Genomic DNA, 14,440 nt, shown 5'->3' on the forward strand with positions numbered 1-14,440 from the left:
TGTTAGGTTTCTTCCTGAGCAGGATATTGAAAGGTCGTCAGCAAATAGTCTTCCTTTTACTGGTTTCGGTATCACCTCAATCACATCGTTAATGGATACTAAAAAGAGAATAACACTAAGTACGGCACCCTGGGGAACTTCGTATTCGATTGGTGTCAGTGTTGGTAGAACTCTGTCTACTCTTACTTGAATTTTTCTATCGCTCAGGAAGTTCTTAGTATATGCTAACATATTACCTTTAATACCTCGTTTATCAAGAGCCCTTAATAGTCCAAATCTCCAGGTCATTTCATAGGCCTTTTCTATATCTAGTGCTACTGTAATCTGTGCGTGGTTTACTGCAACTGAATCACATATTTGTATTGTGAAATCCGCTAAGTAATCCTGGGTATATCGGTATTGTCTAAATCCATATTGTTTTGGTGATATCCAGTTTTTGTATTCGAGAAACCAGCGGAGTCTTCTAGCCACCACTTTTTCCATTAGTTTACCTATATTGCATGTAAGGGCAATGGGTCTGTTACTTTCAGGATCACTTGACTTTTTTTCAGGTTTTAAAATTGGCACTATAATTGCCTCTTTCCATTTGGTGGGAAACACCTGATTAATCCATATCAAGTTGAAGAGATCCAGTAGGTAACATAATCCTTTATCTGATAAATTTTTTATTAAGATGTTTGGCACTTCATCTGGTCCTGGACTGGAATTTTTTAATTTTGATAATTCTCTCGTAAGTTCTAGCATTGATAGTTCTGAATTGAAGGCTTGACTGTTATCTTGGGCATTGAGCTGGCCTGTGGTTTCCTGACCTGTTTTGTAAGCTAAAAATTCATGTTCATAGTTTGATGTACATGAGTTTTCTGCAAAATATTTGGCCAATATGTCGGCCGTTTCTTGTGGATGAAATGTTAGGGCTCGGTCATTTTCCAAGACTATAGCGTTGTGCTCTTTCCGTTTCAGACTTCAGAGATTGGTGTGTTGTTATTAATGGAGGTTACAGAGCTTCTCCAAGCATTTTTCCGACTCTCTTTTAGTGTTCTCCTTGCCACCGCTCTCTTCTTCATGAAGTCGATCTTGAGTTGAAGGCTCTGGTCCATTTTTGGGTTGTTTTTATATAAGCGGTGAGCTATATTTTTGTCTTGTATGGCTCTTTTACATTCCTCATTCCATCAGTATGGCTGCTGTCTCTTTCTATTGGTATTGCCTTTATTATTTTTGATACGATCTCAATAAATTCTTCGGTGATTTCATCAATGGAGCTGCCAAATCTTGAGTTTATTTTAGGCAGTGCTTGGAGTAGGTTGTCTATTTCTTCTTGGTATGCGGCCCAGTCCGGTTTATCAAAGAGTAACTTTCTTTGAGTTCAGCTGTTTCGATATTTGTTGAAAGGAATTTAATTACAATGGGGAAGTGGTCACTATCAAATGTGTGGTCTATGGTGTACCATGAAAGCTTAGCTGCTAGTGAGCTGTCTACCATCGATAGGTCGATGCTGCTGGTGTTTCCGTTGCGTGCGTTGAAGTGTGTTGGTAGACCTGAATTCAAAAGTACCAGTCCGTCGTTGTCATCCAACCAATTTGCTATTAAGTTTCCTCTAGAATCACTGTGGTTAGATCCCCAGTTATGGTGGTGTCCATTGAAGTCTCCCAGGATCATCATTGGTTTGCGTAGTTGGTTTATAATTGCTGAGAGCTCTTCAGTGTCCAGTGGATTGCTATTTGGGAGATAGATGTTGCATATGGAAAGTTTCTTGGGGAATTCTATTCTAATGGCTACTGCTTCTAATTCTGTGACTAGTGGAATTTCCTCTGGTAGCATTGTAGGCTTAACGTAAATGGCGACGCCACCGCTTGCCCTATTTGCCTCAATTCTGTTTTTGAAGAATTTTTTGTAGCCTTTTAGATTAGCACAGTGATCTTTTACAAAATTAGTTTCCTGCAGGCATATACATAGAGGGTTCTGTTGATGGGTAAGCATACTTGACTGTTCTATTTTTTTGTAGTATCCATTAACGTTCCATTGGATTATTTCCATTGCTTTTCGTTCTGCCTAAGCCAAGAATGAGTTTGAGTTTGTTGGTGAATTTAGTGGACTTAGTTTTGATGGTTCTAGTCATAAACGGTCTAATTTCATGGCAGATTTTAATTAGGTCCTCAGTGTTATCTGTGTACTCTTTCACTAGCTCCTTAATATCGCTTCTGCCGGACGAATTTTCCATCCGGTGTCTTAGTTGATCTATATTTGAGACGTAGGTGCCTGAGGTTCTTTGTTTTTTAACATTTACTTTTATACTTTCCCATGCCGCTTGATACGCTTCCTCTTTGGCTTCAGTTACTTTGCGTTCTTGTTGGCGTTTTTGCTGAGCGGATGTTTGACTGGTTTGTCTACAGATAATGCTGGGAATTTGTTTAATTCATCTGCCTCGGAGGCTGTTGCTGCTTCGCTCTCTTGCTCTGTTTCCGTTTCCGTTTCTGTGTCTAAGTCTAGGTCCAAGTTTAGTGAGTAGTTTGAAGAGACCGTTGTTTTAGTTTGAGGGTGCTGCCTCTTGCTGCCGACTTTAATAGGTTGAGGTACTCCTGGGCTGGTTTCCGTTTGCTCATCCTTCGAGCCTCCTGGTGAGATTACCGGTGTTAGATCCATACTACTTTGACTTGGTGCTGTTTCTGAGTTTTGGTTCTGTGATGCTGTCTCAAGTGTTTCTAATACGATTGAACTATCATTATCTTTCAGGGTTTTGGAGTGTTTTTGGTCATTGCGCTTCGTTTTTAGGTCGTGCGCGCGGCGTCAAAAGCGAGTACGACGCATTGATCAATTTTTTTAAGGTATTGAATATTTTTTAAGAATTTGAACAAATTATGGTGTATTTTGAGCACTTCAAAAACTTTATCCCCGTTGAAAATTTTACTTGAAGTTAATTTTTCAACAAGTCTAAAGATTGTTAAGTAACAAAATTTTCTCGAAATTCCGTCTTAATTGTAAATGAAAAAAAATGTTTAAATAATTGTCGCAAAAATATTTCGCTTCGTGCAGCTTTTCTTATATACATACTCAACAATATCACGCGATAAAAGTTGATGAAATATTCATACTTTGTTCATGATAATTTTTGTACTCGAACAAAACCTGAAAAATCCAAGTAATACAGTTGAAAAAAAATTTATTTTGCCTAATCATGATATTATCGTTTTTTTATTAATACAAGATATTGATTGATTTGCAAAAAAAATTTTTTCCACCATTTGTTCATACATTTTTTACAAACAAATTGATTAGTTGAATATTTTTATTTTAATAATGTCATTTTTCGATGAATTTATACCGTTTTTCTCTAAATTTTATGGTTTTCTCTGTTCACAGCTATTATTTTGCCTGTAATATCCATCATTTATTTTGAGTTCTGTGGTTTACAATGAGCAGCTGCTTCTTTCAGAGGCCAAGTCTTTTGACCGACCCTTGATCCTGATCCCTTCTGTTACCGACTTTCTTTGCTAACTTTTAATCAAAATCACAGGTTTATTCAACAATACAATTTTGTCCTCACATTATTTGTAAAAATTTTTGCATGTTTTCAAAGAATATATTGTAATCGACATTAATTTTTTGTGAAATAAAAAAAAAAATCAGAGAAAAACGGCATAAATTCATTGAAAAATGACATTATTTATAAACGGACAACTGCAACGTTGATATATTTTAATACTTAACAGAATCGCCTCGAAGGTCTATAACCGTATCTGCATTATTTGAAAAGTTAGAAGTCATAAAATTTCCATAAACATGAAAAAAAAACATCGGTTTTTATGAACAAATGCGCTGTGACGTGGATTTCTCTTGCACCTCGGTCACTCGGAAAAAACGACCGAGAACTTACCGCGTGCACAACAATTCGGCGTCCGCGAGGTATCCTGGATCTAAAACGATATCGCGAAATTTGTTGGGTGATCGTGATCAACACACCTGACGTGATCAACACGCCTCGAGATCGGTAATGTAATATACCGCGACCATGTACTCGGCAGCTCAGTACCGCGGAGAGGGAAGGGGTAATTTTTGGGGTAGGGGGAGAGACGGAATACATATACCAACACGTTATTTTACGGAGCAATGATAAAATCGACAAATATATTTTCTTCCGAGGATAATACTAACAAAAAATATACAAAAAAAAATAATTATTTACACGTCACTCATTGCGACTCAAAATTTATAAAACAAACAAAAAAAAAAGAATAATAATTGCGAACGCGTGATTCGCGATCCGTACTCAAATACTTAGGTTAGCTAACCAAAAACAAATAATAAATTAGAACGGAAGAAAGAAAACGTAACTAAATCTAAACGACTTCTTATGCCTACTCGCGCTGGTCGCTGTCTGAAATGTAAACAATAATTCAAAACTAAAGACCAAATTTTACTCGACGCGCTAGCCGCGACCGTCCTCTACTAACTACGACGCTAATCGTCACTTAACAATAAACCGCTAGACAAAAACTTAACCGAAATCATAATCGACGTGCTAACCGCGATCGTTAATAAATCTAGAAAATTTCTTATGCCTAAGTGCGCTAATCGCCACATTACTGATAAACAATAATTCATAAACTAAACCAAGAGAACGTGACTCGACGCGCTAATCGCGACCAAATTAATAAATCTAGGAAGCTTTTCTTTTCGTGCTTGTTTAAAGCGTATTATTACGCATCCGAGCTCCAGTCGTAGTCGCTATTTCCAAAAAGTTTGCAACCCGTTCCGCTAAAGCGAGCGTCTACGCACGAAGATGCGCGACCTACACGAGAGGTGACACTTTTTTTTTCTACGCAGACTTGACGAGACCCTGTGCAGCGGAATTTGGCTACACTCAATTTCAAACCGAAATTGTCCCCACTCGAAACCGTGACTCTACGCGAGACTTTACAGGGACCAAATTGACTCTACGCGTTATCGCGAAAACTCAGACTACGGTTATCAACAAGGAGATCGGCAAACAAATTTCGAGTGCTACTCTAACTCAATAAGCAAATGGGCCAACCGTTTACCAGTGCACCGATCTAAATTGCACTCGAAATGCGTTCGCAAAGAATTAAAAGCGCTTACCGCTCCGTAACCACACCAAAAACTCGCCGACACCGGTTTCCGCCATGTCACACACAAGTCTCTATTTTTTTTTTTTCTATTCGAACGTGACCACCGCGAAATGTCGCCCGGACTCAAGTGTCGAGCTCCGCAAATCGGAGCCGCAATTCGAACGTGCCTCGAACATAGGCGCTATCCGTTGTCAAAATTCTCCCGCTCTAATTGCTGTTCTTTACGAAATTCTTACAGCCTAACTTATCGCTATCGTTGACTCCCGCTGTCGCGGGGTGTTGATTGGCTGTCCAGTCTCTGGTACCCCGTAGTTCAACAGTGGCGTGGTGACGACTTCGCGAGGTTGCCTGACGTCAGTTGGGTAAGGGGGGGGGGGAGGGGGGGGGGGGGGAGGGGGCCACCAACGGGAATCTCGTCCGCCTTGGGTTCCCTCGCGGCAGAGCTCTCCGTTGACGCTCTATCCGTAGCCTCGTGTGAGGCCCTCCTTTCGTCGCGATCCGCCGCGACTGCCATCCGGTAACGTCGTTCGAATTTGCCGCCGATCCCCTGCATGATGCCGCATTTACTCGCAACAAAAAAAATAAACAAAAATCCTGAAAAGTCGTATTCGCTAGACCGACAATGGTCCCCTCTCAGAGTCTCGGATGCGTGACCGTTGTCCTGGCGCTTTTTGTCGAAATAAGTCGCGGTCTGATCCGCGGGATTCCTAATTTCGTGTTCCGTCCAGGGTTCGGGGAGCCGTGTGAAATGCGCATCAAAAATGCCACGTTACAGCGCATAACAACAAATTAACAAAAACTACAAATTTTTTAATAACTTATTCAAAAGATCGTTCAATTCTTCATAAAATCGACTGGAATGTTTATTTTTGTATCTATAATAGTTTAAACGTTATATTAGTTTTTAGTAGACAAATGAAGCAGCCGCTGGAACTTTTGTAGCACATGTTTTTTAAAATTACAATAAAAAATTGATCAAAATTTTTTTCTATACTTTGTTATATATGGTTGTTTTTGTAATTTTTAGAAGTTTGAGAAAAAAAATCGAACAAAGTTGAAAATTTATTTATAACAAATTAAAAAGTTAATAAACAATGGAATTGTTGATGAAAAAATCATAATATTTATAATATAATAAAGTTGCGAAAAAAATTTGTTTTAAATATTCAAATAATCGATTTGTTTGTAAAACATTGATGAACAAATGGCATAAAATTTTTTTTTTGCAAATCAATTGATATCTTGTAAGAATAAAGAAACGGTAATATCATGATTGAGAAAAAAAAAATTTTTTTCAACAGCATTACTAGGATTTTTCCGTTTTTGTTCGAGTACAAAAATTATTATAAACAAAGTATGAATATTTCTTCAACTTTTATGGCGTGATATTGTTGAGTATGTATATAAGAAAGGCGGCAGGAAGCGAAATATTTTGGCGATAATTATTTAAACAATTTTTTTCATTTACTATGAAGACGGAAGTTCGAGAAAATTTTGTTACTTAACAATCGTTTAACTTGTTGAAAAATTAACTTTAAGTGAAATTTCCAACGGGGATGAATTTTTTGGAGTGATCAAAATGCACCATAATTTTTTCAAATTTTAAAAAAGTATTCAATACCTTAAAAAAATTGATCAATGCGTCGTACTTGCTTTTGACGCCGCGCGCACGACCTAAAAACGAAGCGCGGAGACCCATTTTCAGCGTTGAATTAATATGATAAATAATGGAGATAGAATTTCGGGAACTTTTCACTGGAAATTTCCTCCACTTTAATAATCATTTTTAAAAATTTCAGAAATAAGAATAGTCTATGAGATATTGGCGGAAAACAAAATGCCTTTTTTTTCATCTTTAATTGTTTATGACTTTTGCGATTTTTTATGTGCTGATAAACTTTTTTAGTTCATGTGTTTAGGCATTATTCCGAATCCAATGAGCTATCGCACATAATTTTAAGAGCAGTATCTCTATTTTAGACCATTTTGAGCTGGTCGACTAGACTATATACCAAGCGTTATTGATATTGAACATTGGTGCTGGAAATAAATTACATTCTATTTGGTTTCCTGACCTCACTAAAATATGTGTTTTCGGAAGCCTGAACAAACTCTCGTTTACTCTGTAAACGTGTAATTCTTGATAGCATTTGTTCGTCTTCCTTCTTCTGACGTTCACAGGTACGTATTTTGCTATACACACCACTTCGCCTGCAATATAAGCGATGTGGCCTGGTTTTTTCATTAAATGGAATGCAAATTCTGTTGGCGCTAGAGGAGCTGTTGAAAAAGCTAAATGTAATACTTTATTTTCGACTTCGCATTGTTGTAGTGTATCGTTGTCAAGAGTGATAATTTGGTTTCTGACATGTCTTTCGAGATAAATTAATTTGGAATTTACGTATGTGAAAATATCTATATTTATTACTTCTATTCTATTATTTTCTGCGAAGAAGTCTCCGATCATCTTATCTATACCGATAAGTTTGGGATGCTCTGTTTTTATTAGTCTATATCCACAGAGTGGGTTCCACGAGTTGCTAACGCAAATGTCATTTTGTTTGCGACGACTGAATAAATTTCTTGACCATACTTTTCAACAGAATTGTCTTTTATCTTTTGAGCCGATCCTTGGTAAAAACTGCATATCCGTCAAAATTGCATTTATCTACTTGACTTGTGTCCCAGTATGTGGTGCCACCTTCTACGTCGACATAATTACCTGTCGAATATTCACATCGTACGCCAGATTTAAGAATAATTTCGCTTTTCTGCAGGTTTACCGTTGCATGATAGTCTTGTAATGTAATAAAAATTTCTCCATATGCTACCATATCGTTCCAATTACCGTAGTGGTCGGAAAAATGTTCACCTTTGCAATTTCCTTCATTATCTATGCTTCCTGCTAAAGTTAGGGGTCTAGATGTTGTTTAATTCAATTTGATATACATGAGTAATTGTCTATGAGTTTGGTACGTGTGTGCATAGTGTAGATTTTTACATTCGTCTCGCGATGTATCGTTTATATATTTTATGTCACCATATGATACTGCTGATATATGCAAGTGCATTCCGCAGAAAAATATTGATCGATGAATTTCTATTTTACATTGAATTAATTTTACGTTTGAAAATTCTGCTGTTTGGAGCAATTGTATACTTGCATCTATTGAAACGGGGATTCGAGGTTGAAAAAAAAATATGAACACGTCTGAGCCTGCACATCCTAACCCTAATCAGCGTGGGGCATGTGACAGGAAAAATCGGCTAACGAAAAGTCAGTGGCGAGCGACGTCTGATGAGAAAAAAATCTGGTCTTCCCAACTCATGGGTTGAGTGATTCGTGTTTATACCGTTCGAAGAAAGGTCACGTATACCATTCGGAGAAATTCTAACCCACGAACACTTGCTACTAGAGCAATGTTTTACGACACTATTTTGACAGTTGGCAGAAAATGAAGCAGCGGTGAGGTGTAAGGATAATTTGCAGAATAAAACTATAAATTACATAAAATTCACAATTATTCATCATGTATTTTTTACCACAAATAACATTCATAATATTTTTATATTTTCCCTGAAATAAATTTATATTACACGAACGGGTGAAAGTTATGAAGGTATATGTATAATTGTATAAAATTCTATTTTTTCCAGATATGTGAATAATATTATTGGATATTTCATTGCAATTCTATCTATGAACTAGGATATAGTTGTAATAATTGTAATGAATTTTATTGGTATTTTTGTACATATTGCTAGCATTTTTTAAGCAGACGGTTACATTCCTTCAAATACCAACTACTCAGCCACTGCACGTTTTCAAAGACGCAGTTGTATGCCGGGATGTATTCAGGGTTGTCATCATACCAAATCGATCCTTTCCCCGCATGCTTCCAGATATTATCCGATGGGATGTATCCATGGTCTAAGTCGAGCCAGGGTGCCGCTTCCATATATTTCAATTTGCCAGTGTACGGGGTGTGATGTATAAATCTTCCATATTAATAATCCTCGTTGCCGATTATTCTCAAATACTGCTGGTAGAAGACTAACTATTCGGTCTCCCACACACCAGCTTTATCACCCTCGCGGATGAATTTCGTAGAAGTAGAGGTGATCACATAGATTATTTACGGTACATAACTGCATGAAAATTCAAACTTGTTGAATTCTCCAGCATGGTATTTCATTTGTAGACGATTTTCCCCAGCCATCTTACACATTTCAGCCAGCTGATAAGATTTTTCTTGTAAAACCCTCGCGATTCTCGGTTGTAAGAAGACGTTGTATTCACCCTCGATCGTCGCCAGAACGCATACCCCGAATTTCTTTTTGACTAGTCGTATCCCAGTGACGTTATGCACCTCCCCAATTTCGCGTTCCGACATCTTCTTGGTCGGCAGATTCTCCAGGCGGATGACGTTGTTGACTTTTGTCAGATCCATTGCGTTTCGATCAGAGTTTCTTTTTTCACAAGTAAGAATTCACGACGCGAAGAGACGATGAGAACAGAGTGAATATTGGAATAAGCTCACGTTTTATATACCACCCATCCCCACTACAATTTTCCGTCGATCAAGTCTGGATATGCATTTTCTGGGAAGAATTTTTGTGAACGCTGTGACGTGGATTTTTCCCGCTCCTCGGTCACTTGGAGAAAATGACCGAGAACTTACCGCGTGCATAATCATTTGGCGTCCACGATGTACCCTGGATCTAAAACAATATCGCAAAGTTTTGTTGGGCGCCTGGCGTGATTAACACGCCTCGAAATCATTAATGCGCTATTCCTCGGGCATATGCTCGATAGCTCAGTACCGCGGAGAGGGGAGGGGTAATTTTTGGAGAGAGAGAGAGACACTCGAAATACACACGCTATTTAACAAAAGTAAAATAAAATCTCATATTTCACAATAGCGGTGGTACACAACAAAAAAAATATAATCCAAAAATCGCTCATCGCGAGTCTAAAACTAAACAGAAAATTACACGTAACCTACTCTATTTCGTACTCTAATGAGCTCGCGGCTCCCTAACTAAAACGTCACTCAACGATCACAAAATCCGCATACGCAATTCTCAATTTGCAAATTCGCCATTTGTTCTCCATGGCGATTATTGCTTGAAACGAAACGAAAACTAATTATTCGACGGTGCGCCGTCGGGCTACCGAACAGACGGCGTCCTCAATCTCACTCGAGATCTCACCCGACTCGGAGCTTCGACGCTACCGCGAGCTGCCCTGAATCTAAACGAATCCGCAAACGCTACTATATTTTAAACGCAACTAAAACTCAATGCTCAAACTTCTCGTCTCAACTGCTGCTCAACGCAACGGCAATTTTGACTATACATCACCTTAACTCGACTAAACACTATCTTAACTAAACGTAAACTTAACTAAGCGCAAGCGCCACTGCATTTAACTTCAACTAAACACAAGCTCTAGGTAATGCAACTCAATCTACATTATCTTGAATAACGGGTACGGAACTCAATGCAGGCGCAACTAAACGTAACCTAAGCTATACGCAATCGCAACGCATCCGAAATCAAATCTTTTCAAAATCCTCCAAAACGTTACCCGCTAATCCGAGCACTCCAATTCGGCACTTCTCGACCTACTCGAGAGGTGACACTAAAAAAAAACGATAACGCGGCTCGACCCGGTACGGCAAAATTCGGCTATACTTGATTTCACTAACGAGAAAGATTCAACTAAAACCCGTGACTCTACTCAACTTTCTCAGAAACTCAAAATTTACTTCACTCTAACACGCGTACTCAGGCTACGGTCATCAAGCAAAAGAATCGGCAAAAGAATTTCGAGCACTTCTCTACAACGCAAATCCAAAACGGCTATCCGTTACTCGGCAAGCCTTTTCGCAATTATGCTCGAAATTCAATCGCGGGGATAGAAGCAGCGCTTACCTTCTACATCCTTGCAACCCCTTTTCCATTTCCCTCGCGATTTTTGGGTGACTCCATTGCTTCGCGAAACTCCCCCAAAACGTGACTACTAATCACGACCGCCAGAACTAGAGTGGTTTCAAAAACCTACTACCTGCCGCAACACGGATCTCGATACGCCATCCCACACGTGACATCATACCCACAAGAATACGCAATAATCGATCCGTCATCGATTTCGTCGATCGCGCAACTCGACGCGCACCTTCGATAGCATCGCTGCGCAGAACTTAAAGCTAGCTCGCAATCTGGTCCTTCGCGCAGCTCCATGACGTCTTGGCGGTGAGCGTGGTACTCCCTCGTCGCTAGTCGGTCCGTCGCAAGTTCGCTGGTCAATTGTTAGCGGGGTGAAGGGGGAGAGGCTGCGACGCGCCGGCCGCCAGCGGGAATCGCGTCCACCTTGGATTCCCGCGATGCGGGGATCTGCGTCGGCTCCCCCTCCGCAGCCTCGACATCCTTCCTTCGCAATTGTCGCTAGTCCGCCACTTCGCAATTTCCTCGAATTCGGTGTCGACTTCTTGCCTGATGCCGTTGTAGCTCGAAAAAGAAAAAAAACAAAAAAAAACCCGAAATATCTTACGCTATACGCTAAGGTGTCCCCTCTTGTAGTTTCGGATGCGTGACTCTAGTCCTGGCGCTCTTTTGCAAAAACTTCGCGACTCAATTTCGGAAATTCCTAGATTTTGGTTCGGCCCAGGGTTCAAGGAGCCCCTTTTAACGGGCATCAAAAATGCCACGTTACAACGCATACCCCCTGTCCCACACTGATTTATTGACAATGCCGTCTGCTATTTCGTGAGAAAAAATTTCACGGTATAATCAAAACATCCAATTGTTATTTTGAAACGTTGTATTTCACCCCATTGGCACCTCTACCTAATATTAACCCTCTATACTACAGGCCTCGACCTGCATTTTGTGGGAAACAATTTTACAATTTATGGAAAGCATCCAACGTCACTTTTTGAAACGTTCTATTTCACCCAACCATATGATAAAAAACGTAGCTATCTTGCGGCGAGCATTGGAAACAATAACAAATGGGGGGGGGGCTCGCCGTATGCGACAAACCTGCGGCAACAGTTGTGCCCTGAAACACCAGCTGTCGGTAAGGTAAACGGTAACACCATCTTGCGGTGGATATTGGGCGCGCAACAGAAACGATCGGCAAAACAGCGAATGGTGGCGCCATCTATGTTCATGCACTCATCGGTAGCCATTCCGTCGATGAAATGTTTGCCATCTAACGGCGAAAATTTGAAATTTCTGTTCATCTGACGGCAAATAAATTCGAATTGGGGGCTTATCTGACAACACAAAAATCTTATTATCAAACTGATTCTCGGTAAAATCAAGCAAAAATACAGGTGGCGCCATCTATGATAATGCTTTTATCGGTAACACTATCCAAGATAAGGCTTACCCTCCACGGGTAACATACTGACTGTCGGTACGTTGCCATTTTCCGTCTCAGAATTCTGGTATCTCTACTACTGATCTATACTCAAGATGTGCAAGTGCAAGATGAACAGAACCCCTCTTTCAAGATGCGCATATGTAAGCAGCTATTCTCAACGCCCCCAGGATTAATGCACGCTTATTTTCTGTGTAACAGTAAAACTTTCAAACGCTACTAATAAAATCTTTCTCCAGTCAGCGATAATTGTCAGCCATCAAATTTTTTGCACTCATTTCGTACCGACTGTAGTAGCGCCGTTTCTCTGCGAGACCATGAAATGTGAGGTACACACGGGTAAGGTTTTGTCCCGTTTTCCGTATTCCTCGTGTAGATGTATGTGTCTCAAATAAGCATTTTAAGACGGCGGTATACCTATGATAGTGGTTAGTACCCCATATTTTTCGTTTTTCCGTATCAGCTTCGCTTTTATGGGAACATATCCGAAAACCTTGTCGGTTTTGTTGATTATTCGAAATGTGAAACTCGTGCTGTATCGTTTTTACACAAAGTGAGCTGGTATACCTAATATATAAGCAGTCCGATACCTTAATGTGTGAATCGTACATAATCATATATGAGACACGTTGGTAAACAAAGCCACTTGAAACTTTTACATCTGTACTGATGTAAAATTGACAGCAGAGATGAGATATCACGATCAATGCTGCCCAATTCAAATACAAGTGCTGAGATTTTATTGACCCTGAGAGGGCATTCTGATTATGAGTTCCTAGATTTGTGATTGATAAAATGATAAAAATTGAATCAGACAGTTACCTTTCGCATTCTCTCGTGTGATCAGAAGCGCATCTATATAGTCTGCTATGAAGTGGTAAATCTCCTTAGGCTGAATTCTGAGTACCTGCAAATGATCCAAAAATAGTGAAACTTCCAATGTTGCTGTATCAGGATTTATTGTTCACATGCTCATTCACCGCATTATCCAGAGAAAACTGTACTCCGCAGGCTCTGAGTCTTTTGTCTGCTTATTGTTAGCGTCCGGTTCACGTTCGTATTGTATCTAGGTGCCGAAACTCTGATGTGGGGGTGGAATCACTTATAGTCGAGAACCATACTTCCTGAATTAGCGCTGGTCGTGGTTCGATCTTGGTAAAGAACAATGTAACGTGGCCAGGTAAAATGTGCTGCTCCATTGGCTCACGCGTAATGACATGTTATAAAATATATAGTGATGTTTTACAACAAAAAGCGAGTATAAACAATGTGATAATAATGAACTTCTTATCTGCGATTCGAGATGGGGCATGCATACTAAGAGAATATCTTGAAAGTTAACACTCGGTCACCGCCGTGCGCCGACTCGGCACCACTCACGTTCTTCGTCTGTTTTTCGTAGGCTGGCCATCCCATATTCAATTTGAAACTGCGAAAGGCTGAAAATCGAAAAAAGTCTTTAAAGCTTATCACATAAGTTGTGATCACCCATAAAAATTTCGATGAAATCAAAAACTCAAATTCATGGACGATTTGTCAGGGAATGCCCCATAAATAAAACGAAAACATAATCGTCGTCGTCGTCGATGCAATCATTTTTTGACCGTTCGCAGTTTGAAATTAAATGTGGTATGGCCAGCCTGCGAAAAAGAGACGATGAACATAAGTGGTGCCGAGTCGGCGGTGACAGAGTGTTAACTTTCAAGAGTATACATAGCTCAGCTGCTAGCACTCGTGACTGCGGAGCGGGAGGACATGAGTTCAAATCCCATGCCTGTCAATTCGGTCCTGAACGGCAACTCGCAAAAATGTAAGACGGGTCACGCTATTCAGGTGCCGCGCCGTGTTGCTGGTGGGTGCTTGAGACTCAGGTCCGGCTACACCTGGACAAGGTTTTCCGCAGTTTCCCTTGTCCTTCATACAAATGCGGGTGTTTCTACTACGACTGCCGAACCCCTGCTTTCTC

Source organism: Neodiprion virginianus, chromosome 3 (genome assembly GCF_021901495.1).
Source record: "Neodiprion virginianus isolate iyNeoVirg1 chromosome 3, iyNeoVirg1.1, whole genome shotgun sequence".
NCBI classification, from domain to species: domain Eukaryota; kingdom Metazoa; phylum Arthropoda; class Insecta; order Hymenoptera; family Diprionidae; genus Neodiprion; species Neodiprion virginianus.